This window comes from Sus scrofa, chromosome X (genome assembly GCF_054392235.1).
Source record: "Sus scrofa isolate SSC_HxYL_T2T_F1_AM1 chromosome X, Sscrofa_HxYL_maternal_Yorkshire_Landrace_v2.0, whole genome shotgun sequence".
Taxonomy (NCBI): Eukaryota; Metazoa; Chordata; class Mammalia; order Artiodactyla; family Suidae; genus Sus; species Sus scrofa.
Window position 1 is genome coordinate 40,617,146 of NC_139401.1, and position 16,824 is coordinate 40,633,969.

Here is a 16,824-nt window from a genome sequence, read left to right on the forward strand (position 1 = left end):
AAAGCTGTTTGTAAAGGTATTTATTTAGTACCAGAAGATAAGGATACATTTTGGTAATAGCCCTGTTTAAAAGCTTAAGAAAGGAACTAGCATCACCTCTGTCCATATTGTGCTTTTATCTCCTCTCACAAGCTTTCCATTTCTTCCTAGTGGAGGGCTCCTGTTTAAAGCTCAAACTTCTGGAGTTCCCGTTGTGGCGCAGTGGTTAACGAATCCAACTAGGAACCATAAGGTTGCGGGTTTGGTCCCTGCCCTTGCTCAGTGGGTTAAGGATCTGGCGTTGCCGTGAGCTGTGGTGTAGGTCGCAGAGGCGGCTCAGATCCCGCATTGCTGTGGCTGTGGTGTAGGCCAGTGGCTACAGCTCCAATTAGACCCCTAGCCTGGAAACCTCCATATGCCACAGGAGTGGCCCTAGAAAAGGCACAAAGACAAAAAAAAAAAAAAAAAAAAGCTCAAACTTCTGTTTGTGCCTTTCTCAAGAACCTAGTGCTGTGGTGGTCTCTCATCTATTAATGCATCACCATATTGACCTCTCTTCCAGATCATTCGCTTCATAGCTCCCATCTGGAATTCCCTGGTGGCCTAGCGGTTACGGATACGGCATTGTCTCTGTGGGACGGGTTTGATCCCGGGCCTGGGAACTTCCGCATGCCATGTGGGAGCCAAACAAAAGAAAAAAAATCGCCCATCTGGAAGCCCTCTCTTGATCTCCCGTTCCTCTCCAGCTTTCTACTCCATTTTTCTCCCCACACCTTGTCCCACTTCTGCAAAATCTGAAATTCACTTGTCTACTTCTTTACCTGGTTTGTTTTTCTTTTACTCTAATTAGCTCCACCTCACCCCAGCCACCCCCAGTCACTCCGCTGAAGTGGCTCTTATTAAAGTCATAGTCACCTATTCTTTCTCATCTTGCTAGACTTCCAGCAGCCAGCACTTGACACACTGAGCACAGCCTTACTGACCTTTTTGTCCTAAGGTTCCCATGAGCTCACACTTGGCTGGTTTTCCTCCTCCTCCAGTCTCTTGCTGAGGCCTCTTCCTCCATCCCAAGTCACAATATTGGAGGGCACCAGAGTTCAGTCATTAACCAATCTCTCTACCTCCAGTCTCTTCCTAAGTGCTTTCACCCATCTACATGGCTTTGGATAGCATCTCTTTTTATTTAATATTTTATGTTAAAATACATTCGTTTATTTCACGTGATATGTGAAGTTATACAGTGAAGTCTTATTTCCAGCTGCCCCCATCCCAACCAGTAACCATATATTAGTTAATTCGTATATCCTTCCAGAGTGTCCATATGTAAATGTAGCAATACAGGAATATATTTTCTCCTTCATTTTACACAAAAGATAGCACACTAGGGGAGTTCCTGTCTTGGCGCAGCGGAAACGAATCCAACTGGGAGCCGTGAGATTACAGGTTTGATCCCTGGCCTCGCTCAGTGAGTTAAGGATCTGGCGTTGTCATGAGCTGTGGTGTAGGTCGCAGATGCGGTTCGGATCCGGTGTTGCTGTGGCTGTGGTGTAGGCCTGCAGTGACAGCTCCGATTAGACCCCTAGGCTGGGAACCTCCATATGCCGTGGGTACAACCCTAAAAAGACAAAAAAGACGGAAGGAAAAAAAAAAAGCACGCTATAAACATTTTTCCGACTAAACAATACATACTGGAGTTTTTTTATATCAATACACAGTCCATTCTTTACAGTTGCATAATCAGACTATTATATTGTGTGGCTATATCATAATTGTGCAACTAGCCTCCCATTGAGGACCATATAGTTTTCTCTCATTTGCTGTTACCAACAATACTTCAATGAATGAATAACTTTGTTCACATAAGTATATTCATTGATATTTGGGTACATGTGATCAAGTGTTCCCCGTAGGAGTTGTATCAATTTGCAGTTCCACCAGCAATGCACCAGAGTGCTTCTTGTCCCATAGCTTTGTCTGTGGGCCTATTGTCAAACTTGTATTTTGGCTAGTGTGACTGAGATTCGTTTTCTTTCTCTCTTTCTTTCTCTTCTTTCTTTCTGTCTTTCTCTCTTTCCTTCTTTCTTTCTTTTGTCTTTTTGTCTTTTCTAAGGCTGCACCTGTGGCATATGGAGGTTCCCATGCTAGGGGTCTAATCGGAGCTGTAGCTGCAGGCCTACACCACAGCCACTGCAACATGGGGGATCTGAGCCTCATCTGCCACCTACACCACAGCTCACAGCAACACTGGATCCTTAACTCACTGAGCGAGGCCAGGGATGGAACCCACAACCTCATGGTTCCCAGTCGGATTCCTTTCTGTTGTGCTGTAACGAGAACTCCGGATTCTTTTTTTTTTTTAAGGTAGAACATATGGAATTTCCCAGGCTAGGGGGTCCAATTGGAGCTGTGGGTGGTGGCCTACACCACAGTTTATGGCAATGATCCTTAACCCACTGAGTGAGGCCAGGGATTGAACCCACATCCTCAAGGATACTAGTCAGGTTCATTACCACTGAGCCATAACGGGAACTCCCTGAGAGTCTACTTTTCCCTGTATAGTTTTTTTGTTTGTTTGTTTTGTTTTTTGCTTTTTAGGGCTGCACCCCCAACATGTGGAAGTTCTCAAGCTAGGGGTCGAAGTGGAGCTGCAGCTAGCTGCTGGCCTATACCACAGCCACAGCAACACCGGATCCACAGCTCACGGCTCAACGCACACCACAGCTCACGGCAACGCCAGATCCTTAACCCAATGAGCAAGGCCAAGGACGAAACTAGAGTCCTCATCGATATTAGTCAGGTTGGTTACCGATGAGCCATGATGGGAAATCCCTCATTCTGTTTTTGTTTTTGTTTTTAAATTTTTGGGGGTTTGTTTGTTTGTTTGGTCTTTTTAGGGCTGCACCCTTGGCATATGGAAGTTCCCAGGCTAGGGGTCCAATTGGAGCTGAAGCTGCTGGCCTACACCACAGCCACGGCAATGCCGGATCCTTAACCCACTGAATGAGGCCAGGGATCAAACCCGCATCCTCATGGGTACTAACTGGGTTCTTAATCTGCTGAGCCACAACGGGAGCTCCCTCCCAAACACTGTTTATAGTAGTTTCTCAGTTGATTCTCTTGGCTTTTCCGGGTATACAGTTACACTGCCTGTCAATAATGATAGTTTAACTCCTCCCTTTCAATTATTAGACTTTTTTTTTTGCTTTTTAGGGCCACACCTGCAGCATATGGAGAATCCCAGGCTAGGGGTCTAATTGGAGCTACAGCTGCCAGCCTACACCGCAGCCACAGCAACGTCAGATCCAAGCCACGTCTTCGAACCTACACCACAGCTCACGGCAACGCCGGACTCTTAACCCACTGAGCGAGGCCAGGGATCGAACCCACAACCTCATGGTTCCTAGTCGGATCTGTTTCCGCTGCTCTGCAATGGGAACTCCTCAATTATTAGACATAATTTCTTTCTCTTGTCCAATTGCTTTAGTTAGTGTCTCCAGTACAATGTTAAATAATAATTGTGAATTCTTCTGGTGTTTCCCCTTTAAACATGCTGAATTAATGTTAAACATGTTAAAGTTATCAATCTATTAATATTTTGAATTTTTATCAAGAATGGGTGTTAAATTTGTCACACGCCTTTCAGCCTTTGTGGAAATTATGTTTTTTTCTCCTAGTTTTACTCATATACCTAAGTTTTTAAATAGATTTTCTAGTATTCAAACAATATGGCACTTCTCACCACCTGGACCCAAGAACTGAATAGATTCTTTTTTTTTTTTTTTTTTTTTTTTTTTTTTTTTTTTGGTCTTTTTTGCTTTTTCTAGGGCCGCTCCCGCGGCATATGGAGGTTCCCAGGCTAGGGGTCGAATCGGAGCTGTAGCCACCGGCCTACGCCAGAGCCACAGCAACGTGGGATCCGAGCCGTGTCTGCAACCTACACCACAGCTCACGGCAACGCCGGATCTTTAACCCACTGAGCAAGGGCAGGGACCGAACCCGCAACCTCATGGTTCCTAGTCGGATTCGTTAACCACTGCGCCACGACGGGAACTCCTGAATAGATTCTTGTATTTTCTTTCTCCTCTTCCCTGACCTCCACAGGGTCCTTCCCCCCATCTCATTAAATGGCATGGTTGTTCCCCCAGTCACCCGGGTCAAAAGCTTGGAGGTCATTCCTCTTTTCTGATTCTCTCAGACCTCTCATCAGCAAATCTGCTAAGTTCTACCTCCAAACCTGACTACATTATCACCACTGCTAAAATCTTGGTTCAAGGTAACTTGCTTTCTCACCTGAACTACTCTAACCGCCTCCTTACCTGGTCTCCCTGCCTTCACTGCAGCTTGTATTTTCTCTACTTGATTAGCTTCCACCAGCCTCCCACCCACTGCGCTCTTAGCGTGCCAACTTTATTTTTTTTGGCTGCACGCATGGCATACAAAATTCCTGAGTCAGGAATCAAATCTGCACCATGGCAGTGACCCAAGCCACAGCAGTAACAATGCTGGATCCTTAAGCTGCAGAACCACCAGGGAACTCCTTACCAACTTTCAACCCCTTAACTATACCAACATCATCTTGTCTGCCAGAATCTCCTTTCTTCTCCTGGCTGTCTCCTACTCATTCGGGCCTCCACTCAAGTGTTCCCTCTTCGGAGAGGCCTTCCCTGACATTCCTAACTAACTACTCTAATTAAAGTACCAAGGAAGCCCTAAAGGAAAGATGTGCATACTCCCACAGGGCCCTGAGCCAGTCTCGTGCCCACGAAAGGTGGGGCAGGAGACACTGGGGCTGATGACTCTTCTTTGGCCACCTCACTTCTGGTTTGTGAGGGACAGGTCACAAAGGGCTGGGCTTCCACTCTCTCCCGGTCATTACATGTAGCGCACTCTAGGCAAATAGAGGCTGCCTGATTTATTCCATCCTCCCTTACTGCCTTGCTGCCATGAAAGGATGTATAGCCAGAAATCACTTTTATTTCCTAAAAGTAAGATGCTGGAATTCCCATTGTGGCACAGCAGAAACGAATCCAACTAGGAACTAGGAGGTTGCGGGTTCGATCCCTGGCCTTGCTCAGTGGGTTGAGGATCTGGCGTTGTCGAGAGCTGTGTTGTAGATCACAGAGGCGGCTCGGATCCCGCATTGCTGTGGCTCTGGCGTAGGCCAGTGGCTACAGCTACGATTGGACCCCTAGCCTGGGAACCTCCATATGCTGCGGGAGCCCCCCTACAGAGCAAAATAAATAAATAAATAAACCCACTGTAAAAAGTAATAATAATGATAATCAGTAAAATAAGAGTAAGATGCTATCTCTTTCTGTGCCAGAGAACACCACCCCACTACCCATGACCTTCAGCAAGCGCCTTCACTGCTGAGTCACAGCTTTCATGACTGTGATGTAGGAATAACAGTGCCTCTGCCCTCACACCCTTTTTTTGTGATAATTAAGGGACGACGTATGTAAAGTGCCACGTTATAATTCTGTGGTTTCGGCGGACATGTCGTCATAATCAGGACTGTCACAAGAAGTGAAACCCTGTCCCTCCCCCCAACCCTCCCTCTACCCTCCCAGGGTAGGAAGCTCACAGCCACCCGGACACATCCTTATTTCACCACCTCTCCACCGGCCGGTTCCCTAAGGCTGCCTCAGCATTTCTAGACATTGCTCACGTCTGCTGTCCTTTTGCTTCCTGTCGCCTTCAGCCCAGACCATGGAAACAGCTGCCTCTCTGGCTCCATTCTGTCCCGCTCTGTGACACAACCCTTTCCCTTCTCCTTACTCACAGAACTCTACTTTGGCTCAGGATGGATGTGCTTCTCTAGGAATATTTGGCTTCTCAGCCTCCCTCACAGCTCAGATCGCCTTGTCTCCCAGTTCTGGTCACTGAGATGTAGGCTGAAGTCCCTGTGCTGAGGGTCCCTTCCTCAACAAAACCTCATGGAAGACTTTCAGCTCTACAATTTTTTCCCTCCTAGAACTTGGAATGTAACACCCAGAGGGGCAGGAACCCATCTGCAACCACGAGGTCAAAAGTATACACTGAAAGAGTTCCAGTCATGGCTCAGCAGTTAATGAACCTGACTAGCATCCATGAGGACATGGGTTCAATCCCTGGCCGCGTTCAGTGGGTTAAGGATCCGGCATTGCCACAAGCTGTGGTGTAGGTCACAGACTCAACTCGGATCCTGCATTGCTGTGGCTGTGGCGTAGGCTGGCAGCTGTAGCTCCAATTGGATCCCTAGCCTGGGAATCTCCATATGCCATGGGTGCAGCCCTAAAAAATTAAAAAGACAGAAAAAAGAATTATTAAAAAAATATAGGGAGTTCCCGTCATGGTGGAGTGGTTAACGAATCCGACTAGGAACCATGAGGTTGTGGGTTCAATCCCTGGCCTTGCTCAGTGGGTTAAGGATCTGGCAGTGCCGTGAGCTGTGGTGGAGGTCGCAGACGTGGCTCGGATCCCACGTTGCTGTGGCTCTGGCGCAGGCCAGTGGCTACAGCTCCGATTAGACCCGTAGCCTGGGAACCTCCATATACTGCAGGTGCAGCCCAAGGAATGGCAAAAAGACACCCCCTCCAAAAAAAAAAAACACTGAAAATGGTGGAGTAGAAGATGAACAAGCCTGTTCTGGTGAGCCAGTTGCCCCAGCCCAAGCTGTCTTCCTCTGGTCCCTGTGTATCTCATTCCCCATCCTTTGGGCTGCTCTTCTTATAAATCTTTGGCAGGTTTAATAAAAAAAAAATTTTTTTTCTAAACAAAAAGTTGGGATGTGAAGTTCTCTTGTGGCTCAGTGGGTTGAGGATCTGGTGTTGTCACTGCATTGGCATGGGTGGCTGCTGTAGCTCAGATTTGATCCCTGGCCAGGGAATTCCACATGCCGTGGGTGTGGTAAAAACAAAAACAAAAACAAAAAAACCCACGAAACACCTTACCTTGGGATGTAAAAGAACCTATAAGCTAGTGGAAAAGGGCAGATTCAAGGATCTCTCATGACACATAATAAATATTTTCACATATATTGTCCATCATAGGAGATATTATTTGCCTGACCCTTTTGCAATCATTATAAAACTGCTTATTTTAAAACTCTAGCTGTATATTTTTTATTTTTACTGTTAGTGGAGTTCCCTTATGGTGCAGTGGATTAAGGATCCAGTGTTCACTGCAGCAGCTCGGGTTGCTGCTGTAGTGCAGGTGGCTTCCCTGGCCCAGGAACTGCCACATGCCACAGGTGTGGCCAATAAAATACATTTTTAAAAAAACAACACACACACACACACTTCTCCCAGGGATATGGAAAACATCTGACTGTGGTGACACTGTGTCATCATAGTTCCGCTATGACAGAGGTGAGCCCTTTACAGGGAAAGACCAGCAACAATCAATCAAGAGCTGGAGTTCCTGTCCTGGTTCAGCCGTTAACAAATCTGACTAGGATCCACGAGGACGCAGCTTCCATCCTTGGCCTTGCTTGGGAGCTTAAGGATCTGGTGTTGCCGTGAGCTGTAGTGTAGGTCACAACGGGCCTCGGATCCTGCGTTGCTGTGTCTCTGGCGTAGGCTTGGCAGCTACAGCTCCAATTGGACCCCTAGCCTGGGAACCTCCATATGCCGTGGGTGCGGCCCTAAAAAGACAACAACAACAACAAAACAAAAACAACCAATCAAGAGCCAATGACTCTGTGATAATTACCATCACTTCTTAAAAATTCTCTCTTTGAGTCAGACTTTCTGCTTGCTAATTCTTGCAAGCACCCTGATATTAGGAATTATGATAGTTTTCTTTTAAATGTGATAATGGTAGCGCAGTTACGTTTTTGAGGGGGGCTCCTTAACTTTTAGAGATTGACACTTATTTTCTGATGAAGTGAAGTGATGTCTGGGATTCATTTGAAAATAATTGAAGGAGGAAATGGATCAAGGCATAGATGAAACAGGTTTGGCCATGAGGTGACTGTTGTTGAAGTGGGGTGAGGGGTAAGACTTTTACTGCTTTTTTTGGCTGTGCCCACGGCACGCAGGAGTTCCTGGGCCAGGGATTGAACCCTTGCCATAGCAGTGACCCTCGTCACAGCAGTGACAACACTGGATCCCTAACTCTGGTTACTATTTTCATGGAATGTCTTTTTCCATCCTTTCACTTTCAATTTATTTGTGTGCCTGGATCTAGCACACATAGTAGATAGCATATAGTTGGATCATTAAAAAAAAAAAATCTATATATATCTCCTGAAAATCTGTCTTTTTTTTTTTTTTGTCTTTTGTCTTTTTAGGGCCTCACCCCCAGCATGTGGAGGGTCCCAGGCCAGGGGTCGAATTGGAGCTACAGCTGCTGGCCTACACCACAGCCACAGCAACACAGGATCTGAGCTGCGTCTTCGACCTACACCACAGCTCACAGCAACTCCAGAACCTTGACCGACTCAGCGAGGCCAGGGATTGAACCGGCATCCTCATGGATACTAGTCAGATTTATTTCTACTGCGCCATGAAGGGAACTCTTGGTTATTTTTTAACTTCAGTCATTTTCCAGAGCCATCTCCCAACAGCATTCTGGATGATGCCCTGGAGTCTGGGGGTTGTCAGTGCCAGGTGCTGGGATGTTAGTGTTGGGCTAGAAACTGCCCCCCCCCCACCCCTGGGGAGGGAGTGGCCCCCAATTCATCAACTGGGTGGGGCAGGGAGCCTGGGAAGGAACAGGCAGCTCCAATCCATTGATGCTTTCTGGAAGGCCAGTGTGAGGGCATGGGGAGTCCAATTCTCACTGCCCCCCAATCCTGGCCTGGGGCTGGATGAAGCTGGAGGGCTGACCCTAAGTAAGCTAGAGCCAATAGAAGGTACACCACGAGCTCTCCTGTGGATTTCTCCCTCCAGTTCAAATTCTGTTTCTCGAAAAGGTTCTATCCCTAGGACATGGCCCTGAGGACCCAGCCTGAGCACCTCTGTGACCTCTGATTTTCAGGGCTGACCCGGTAGTTTAAACTGGGGCGAAGACACCCTCACATGCTTTTCCTCAGAGCCCTGGGAAGTTTCTTGGCCCTCCTAGGAGGCGGTCCCTTGACTCTTCCAGTCAGGAACAGAGCTCCCCCACCCCCTCCTGGGACTGGACCTCCGTTCTGGAAAAGCCAGAAGATTGCCGAGCAGGCCCGGGTCAAAGGTCGCACCTGCATTTCCCTCAGGGCCAGTCCCCTCTAGTTACACTCTCACTGGCTTCTGGGAGCAGGGGGGAGGCTGAGGAGCTGGGTGACTCATCTGATTTCTGGGAAGGAAAGGATCAGAGCTTCTGATGGTCTTATTTATTTATTTATGACTGAGATCAGGATGAGGAGGCGATTTAAGACACATACAAGGGCTTGAGAAAATTTAACAAAGACTTGGGCAGCCACCCAATGAGGACTCCATTCCTTTTTCTATTTAAAAAGGAAAAAAAAGAAAAAAGAAAAAGTCTTCATTCCAAAGCCGCGAATGAATTTACACCATCTGCTCATCTCCCAGCCAAGGACTACAATTCCAGGAAGCAGGAGAAGGGAGGCCTGCCGGGGGCTCTCTGTGATGGCTGGCCGCTCTCAACAGCTGTTTATTCTCAGGGACTATTTCCACGTAGATCCATCGCAGGGATCTGCCGGTCTTTACGTGGCAGAGAGGAAACAAAACCCCAATTCCCGCGCGTAAGGCAGTGACACCTCCCACCCCACCCCCACCTCCTTCCGCCCTTTGACTGACAGGCAGTGACCCAGGCTCATTCCTCCCTGGGACTCGGGCACCAGCCCGGGGACAAAGAAAACCTCGGGTCTCCACTCCGACCTACCCCATAGGGAGCCGGTGCCGGACAAGGCAAGAAAACAGCCTTCCGTTGTTTTAAGGGACTAAGGTTTCACTTGGTTCAAAGAAACATTCTTCTTGTTCCCGGGAACTGAGCTTCTGAATAACAACTGTCAGCATCCCACACAAATAGCTGCGCCAGGATTTGCAACAAGATCCGGGTGGTGGGCTTTGCTATGAATTTTAACCCTGTGATTTCAGCACCTGTCCTCTCGAGGTTGGAAAAGCGGGTGTGTGTGTGGGGGGGGAGGGGACACTAGATCATTTCTGGACAGGAACTTATATAGGCAGGAAAACAACCCAAATCCACAAACGAAGAAGCAAACAAGCAAGCAAAAAAAAAAAAAAAAAAAAAAAAAAGACGCTTTGCCGGGAGTACAAAGAGCCACACCTCAGCCTGAAAGGTCCTTCCAGAGAGATAAGAAGCTGGACAGCAAAAGTCACATGCCACCCAAGCCTCCTGTGAGGTCTGGGTGAAATGGAAACTTGCTGTTTATTTTAGTCCTTTTAAGCCGCAGGGGGCGGGGACTTTAACCGTGGCTGTGGCTCTCGGGAAGAAATCAGAACTGCTGGGTCAGTCCGGATAATCGGAAAATCGTGGCGTCGCCTGGCCCATCAACCACGCCCTCTGGTTCCCACCCGAGGACGAGACAGAGCTAATAGCGTAATCATGCAAAGGAGTTACTCAGAACTTGCACCAGATGCTTTCAATTAGCTAATTTTAACCTAACAGCATCCTTCTGGGGGTGGGGAGCAGATACCAGCCTCTTTTTTTTTTTTTTTTTTTTTGACACAACGCAGGCATCCAGGGGAGGCGAAGGGACCGAGGCACACACAAATAGCAACTCAGAGGCTAAGTCAGGACCTGGCTTGGTCTCAGGCCTTTTCTCCAGTCCTGCTACTTCCTCCCAAATCCCTCTAAGCGCGCCCTTGCTCGGGCCGTTAGTTTTAGCGCCCGGCGGGCGAGGCTCACGCTGGCAGTCCCGCCGTCTCCACCGCCGCCAACGTGGCCAATCTCCATGCGCGTCAAACCCACACCTCGGGATGGGACTCCAGCCCAGTCTCACTTCGGCGGGGACTTGAACCCACAACCTCTGGCTTAGCAGGGGACCCAAACCCACAGTTTCGCAGCTGAAACCCCACACCTGACTCTCAGGACTTGGTGAAGCTCAGGTTCTCCAGGTCTTGGTGCGCAAGGAATTCAAGGAGAGGCAGAGGGGCAGGTAAGAAGTAAATTTACTGACAGAGATAAGCGGTGGGCCATGTCCGAAACAAGAAGCCACAGGGTGTGCAGGTGGTTCGTTTTTATGGACTGGGTAATTGTTTTTTTCTTTTGGACTGGGTAATTTCATAAACAAGCGCGCGGGGGGGGGGTGTTAATCCAACTATTTGGGGGAAGGGGCAGGAATTTCCAGGAATTGGGCCGTCACCCACTTTTTGGTCTTTTATGATCAGCCTCGGAACTGTCCTGGTGCCTGTGGGTGTGACATTTAGCTAATGTATTACAATGAGTGTATAACGAGGCTCAGGATCAACTGGAAGTCAAACCGTCCGCCATCTTGGACTAGTCGCTTTTAATCCGTTTTTGTGTAGCCTCCATGGCTGTGTTATTCTTTTAAATGTTGTGCTCTACCCCTTCCGTCCTGCCTCCAAAGGTCATCCAACCCCGGACCACCCAACACACCTCAGGGTAGTCCCAGGTAGCTCCCAGGATGGTAGACAAGCAGGGCTTCCAGGCTAAAGCACAGGGGTGCTCAAACTTTGTCACACCCGTGAAGCTTGTTAAAAATACCAAAGCCAAGGATGGGAGAAACTGGAATCCTCGCTGATGGATTGTTCTGTGGTGCAGCTGCCGAGAAAAAGTTTGGTGGTTCCGCAAATGGTTAAACATAGAGCTATCCTATGACCCAGCAATTCCACTCATAGGCATCTACCAAGAGAAGTGAGAACTCATGTCCACACAATACCTTGTCCATGAGTGTTCACAGCAGTGTTATTCATAATAGCCAAAAAGGGAAAAGAGCCCCAATATCCAGTAAAAGACGAATGGATAAATAGGATGTTGTCTAAACCTACAGTGGACTATCGTTTAGCAATTAAAAGGAATTGAAGTACTGACACCTGCTACAACATAGATGAGACTTAAAAACACTCTGAGTGAAGAAGCAAGGCACAGAGGACCACATATTGTATGATTTTAGTTAAAGGAAATTTCCAGAATAAGCAAATCCATAGAGACAGAAAGCAGATTAGTGGTTGCCAGGGGCTGGAGAAGGGGGGTGGTGGTGGGGTGACTGCTAATGGGTATGGAATTTCCTTTGGGGGTGATGAAAATGTTCTAAAATTAGCTAGTGGCGATGGTTGCAAAACTCTGCGAATATACAAAAAACCCCACTGACTTGTATACTTTAAAAGGGTGAATTTTCTCATTGCAAGAAAAAAGTATTTGTCTTTCTTCTTTTGTTTCTAAGATGATGGACGTTCCGTAAACCTAATATGGTTATTTCATGATGTATGTAAGTCAGATCGTTATGCTTCATACCTTAAACTTAGGCAGTGCTGGAGTTCGATGGTGGCCTAGTGGTTAAGGATCCAGTATTGTCACTGCTGTGGTGAGGGTTCGATTCCTGGCCTGGAAACTTTCACATGCTTCGGGCTTGGCCAAAAAGAAAGAAAGAAACAAAAAACCCCCCCAAAATGTTTCAGTGCTGTATGTCAATCATGTCTCAACAAAACTGCAAGAGGAAAAAAGGGGTGAATTTCATAGTATGTGAAATATATCTCGGGCTACTACCAACAAAATACATATGCCTGGGCCTACCCTAGGAGATTCATGTTTGGCAAGTCTGAGATAGGACCTGAGCAACTAGCTGCCTTTTAATTTTATTTTTGAGGGTTTTTTTTGGAGGGGGGCACACCTGCAGCACATGAAAGTTCCCGAGCTAGGGGTCGAATCAGAGCTGCAGCTGCCGGCCTACACCACAGCCACAGCAACGCTGGAGCTGAGCTGTGTCTACGACCGACACCACAGCTCATGGCAATGTTGAATCCTTAACCCACTGAGGGAGGCCAGGGATGGAACCGCATCCTCTTGAATCCTAGTCAGGTTCGTTACTGCTGAACCACGACGGGAACTCCTAGCTGCCTTTTTAGTAAAGTACTCTAAGTCGGGGAGAGGTGAGTTTACACGGAAATGTAGGCCACTCCTCATGTCCCTGAGGAGCTCACAGTCCCACTGGGGGAACATAGGGGCCTCTTAGGGGACAATTCAGAGTCAAACTGTGTGGTCCTAGAGAAGAAGTCAAGGGGGCCTGGGAGGGGTGGGGGAACCGAGCCGAGGCTTGGAGGGGACACAGGATTATGTGGACAGAAGGGAGGTATTCCAGGTGGGAGAGTGGGCTTGGGAATATGCCTTTATTTTTTTCCCCCTGCTTTTTAGGTCTGAACCTAAAAAGGCATATGGAAGTTCCCAGGCTAGGGGTCAAATTGGAACTATAGCTGCCGGCCTACACCGCAGCAATGCTGTATCCTTAACCCACTGAGCAAGGCCAGAGATTGAACATGTATCCTCATGGATACTAGTCAGGTTTGTTACCACTGCGCCATCATGGGAACTCCCTGGGCTTGGGAATGTGCATGGCGTGTGCTGTGACTGCTTGGGGGTCGGCGTAGATGACCTGATGGTGAAACTGGGGGAGGCAGGTTTGGAGACATGGGCTGAGGTCCTCCCTGGATACCTTGTGTCTGGAGGTGGAGCCGTAGATGATTATAATGATGTGAAGAAAGCAGAGTTTTAGGAGGAAAAGTCTGGCACTTGTGTAAAAATGTATGGGATTTCCCATCGTGGCTCAGCAGTTAGCAAACCAGACTAGCATCCATGAGGATGCGGGTTCAATCCCTGGCCTTGCTCAGTGGGTTAAGGATCCAGCATTGCCGTGAGCTGTGGTGTAGGTTGCAGACACGGCTCGGATCTGGCGTTGCTGTGGCTGTGGTGTAGGCCAACGGCTACAGCTCCAATTAGACCCCTAGCATGGGAACCTCCATATGCCACAGGTGCGGCCCTGAAAAGACAAAAAGACCAAAAAAAAAAAAAAAAAGTACTGGAAGCCAGGGTTGGCAGTAAAAGGCCAATTGAGAAGTGGGGGCAGGAATCAGGAAATGGAATGGTGGGGGTCTGGGCCTAGGGCTCGATGGGGGACTGGAGAGGAAAGAGCAAAGTCAGAGTTTAGAAGGGAAAATTGGTGTGAGATTGGCTAACGGCAAATGAAGAAAGAGAAGAATCAGAGCGAAGCCCACACAATCATGGAGATAAAAAGGGGAAACGCCGCGATTTCCTGATTGAGACCAGGACCTCCGCTCTGCCTCTATTGGCTGTGTGACGTGAACAAGTCACATAACCTCTCTGTGCTTTAATCTTCCCAACAGTAAACTTCAAATAATAGTAACTGCCTCCTAGGTTGTCATGAGGCAGAACTGAGAAAATCCACTTGAAGCAGGGAACACTGGAGGATGCAAGATGGGTGTTTCGCTCTTGCATTTCTACAGCCGCCTTTCCCCTGGGCAGCTGAGGAGCCATTTGCTTTTGCTTGGGAATGAGGAAGGTTTTCCTAAATTTCCTTTTTTTTTTTTTTTTAAGGGCCGCACTTGCGGCATATGGAGGTTCCCAGGCTAGGGGTCGAATCGGAGTTGTAGCCGCCAGCCTACACCACAGCCACAGCAATGCAGGATCTGAGCCGAGTCTGCGACCTACACCACAGCTCACGGCAAGGCCAGATCCTTAACCCACAGAGCGAGGTCAGAGATCAAACCTCTATCCTCACGGATACAAGTTGGGTTCTTCTTCTTTTTGTGTGTGTGTGTGTGTGTATGTTTTTGCCTTTTCTAGCGCCGCTCCCGCGGCATATGGAGGTTCCCAGGCTAGGGGTCGAATTGGAGGTGCAGCTGCCAGCCTACGCCAGAGCCACAGCAACGCAGGATCCGAGCCGCATCTTCGACCTACACCACAGCTCGCAGCAACACCAGATCCTTAACCCACTGAGCAAGGCCAGGGATTGAACCCGCAACCTCATGGTTCCTAGTCGGATTTGTTAACCACTGCGCCACAACAGGAACTCCACAAGTTGGGTTCTTAACCTGCTTAGCCGCAATGGGAAGAAACCCTTAGTTTCTTGAGAGAATTCAGATCACAATATTTCTTCCATGATGGAGAGACAGTATCCCTTCCACCATCGATCGGGCCACAGGACTTGTTTTGTGAAGGTGGATGTGAGCTAGAGGAAGTGAAAGCCCAGCCTTGGTCTTGGCCCCCAGGAGTTGTGGGAAGAAACAAGGAGGCAGGGCCAGGAGAGGTGTGGCAGTGGGTCCCAAGGTCACTTTTCTGGGCTCGTGTCCAAGAAAGGGTGAACAGTTAAAGTTGAAAGGGAAGCCAGAAGCAGGAGGCCTTTGACCAGATTCACCTTTGGTGACCCCAGAGGAGACTATGTCCCATACTGTCCCCCGACTCCCTGCACACCTGGGGGCCACATGGGAAAGTCTTGGCCATGCAGCATGGTGAGACAGAGGGGCAAGAGTGTAGCTGTCCAGGATTGTCCCCTGGTGCTGAATGGCCTGGGCAGAAGTTTCTGTTCGGCCTGGATTCAGGCCAAGATGAAGGAGTCAGGGAATTCCCTGGTGGCTCAGCAAGTTAAGGATCCGGCATTGTCACTGCTACAGCTCAGGTTGTTGCTGTGGCATAGGTTCAATCCCTGGTCCAGGAAATTCCACATGCAGCCAAGAAAAAAGAAGGAAAAGAAAGAAAGAAGCAACATGAGGGAGTCAGGCTATACAGGCAGAAACTTAGGAGTCCACATCCATTGAGCCCTTAGAAGGTTCGGCCGGAGGCAATAGAGAGAGACTGGTGCAAAGGTCAGTTACAGTTTGAACTCTCAAAAAAAAAAAAAGATCCCTTGAAGCGAAGCTTGGTGAGCTCACTAACGGATAGGATGGGGAGACCCATAAATTAGGACAGAAACCTGGGAGCACCCCCAACCAAGGAGAGGACAAAAGGCAGTCACCAAAGAGGTCAGAAGTGTAGCAAAAAAGCTGGAAAAATACTGTGTCAGGAGTTCCCATTGTGGCTCGTGGTAACAAACCCAACTCGTATCCATGAGGATGCAGGTTCAATCCCTGGCCCCGCTCAGTGGGTTAAGTAAGGAGCTGGTATTGCTGTGAGCTGTGGTGTAGGTCATGGACATGGCTTGAATCTGGCGTTGCTGTGGCTGTGGCATAGGCCGGCAGCTGTAGCTCCAATTCGATCCCTAGCCTGGGAACCTCCATATGCCATGGTGTGGCCCTAAAAAGAAAAAAGTACTGTGTCAAACCTGGGGAGGCCAGAGTTTCAGTTCCATAAGGGCCCGGGGCCCACCCACTGCAAGGGAGGCTAGTTCCTGTAGAAAGACTTGTGTTCCTTATATGTTTCTGAACATCAGACTTTATTTTTTTTTATTTTTTATTTTTTGTCTTTTTGTCTTTTCTAGGGTCACTCCCTCGGCATGTGGAGGTTCCCAGGCTAGGGGTCTAATCGGAGCTGTAGCTGCCAAGCCTACGCCAGAGACACAGCAATGCAGGATCTGAGCCGCGTCTGCAACCTACACCACAGCTCACGGCAATGCCGGATCCTTAACCCACTGAGCGAGGCCAGGGATTAAACCTGCAACCTCATGGTTCCTAGTCGGATTTGTTAACCACTGAGCTGTGATAGGAACTCCCAAGTGGAATTTTCTGAAGAAACCGGAACGCTGTTGGATCCCAGGCTGACAGGAAAGCAGGTCCCCATCCTGGAGGCCACCCAGGCCTTTACTGGTAGAGTCCCTGCTGAAGCCACACCTATTGGAGCTGGGACAGGTGAGTCAGGGCCTTCGACGGCCCAGGAGAGCACTCCTGGTCGTCGGGGAGTTCAGGTCCTGGCCCTGGGCCAGAGAACATGGGAGCAACTCGAGTTCCATCCACTTCCTTGGCAACCTGGGCAGGGTGGCCCCATCCGGGT

General features: G+C 48.6%; 1 protein-coding gene across 1 annotated transcript in view; it reads left to right on the forward strand.

Annotated features, from left to right (window-relative positions):
* The first annotated feature begins 10,762 nt into the window (after nt 1-10,762).
* Nucleotides 10,763-16,824, forward strand: part of NYX (nyctalopin) — an 83,007-nt gene continuing 76,945 nt past the window's right edge. Inside the window, exon 1 of the mRNA XM_085007825.1 lies at nt 10,763-11,023. The gene's annotated coding sequence lies outside the window, so the exon portion shown is untranslated. The remainder of the gene's footprint in view (nt 11,024-16,824) is intronic.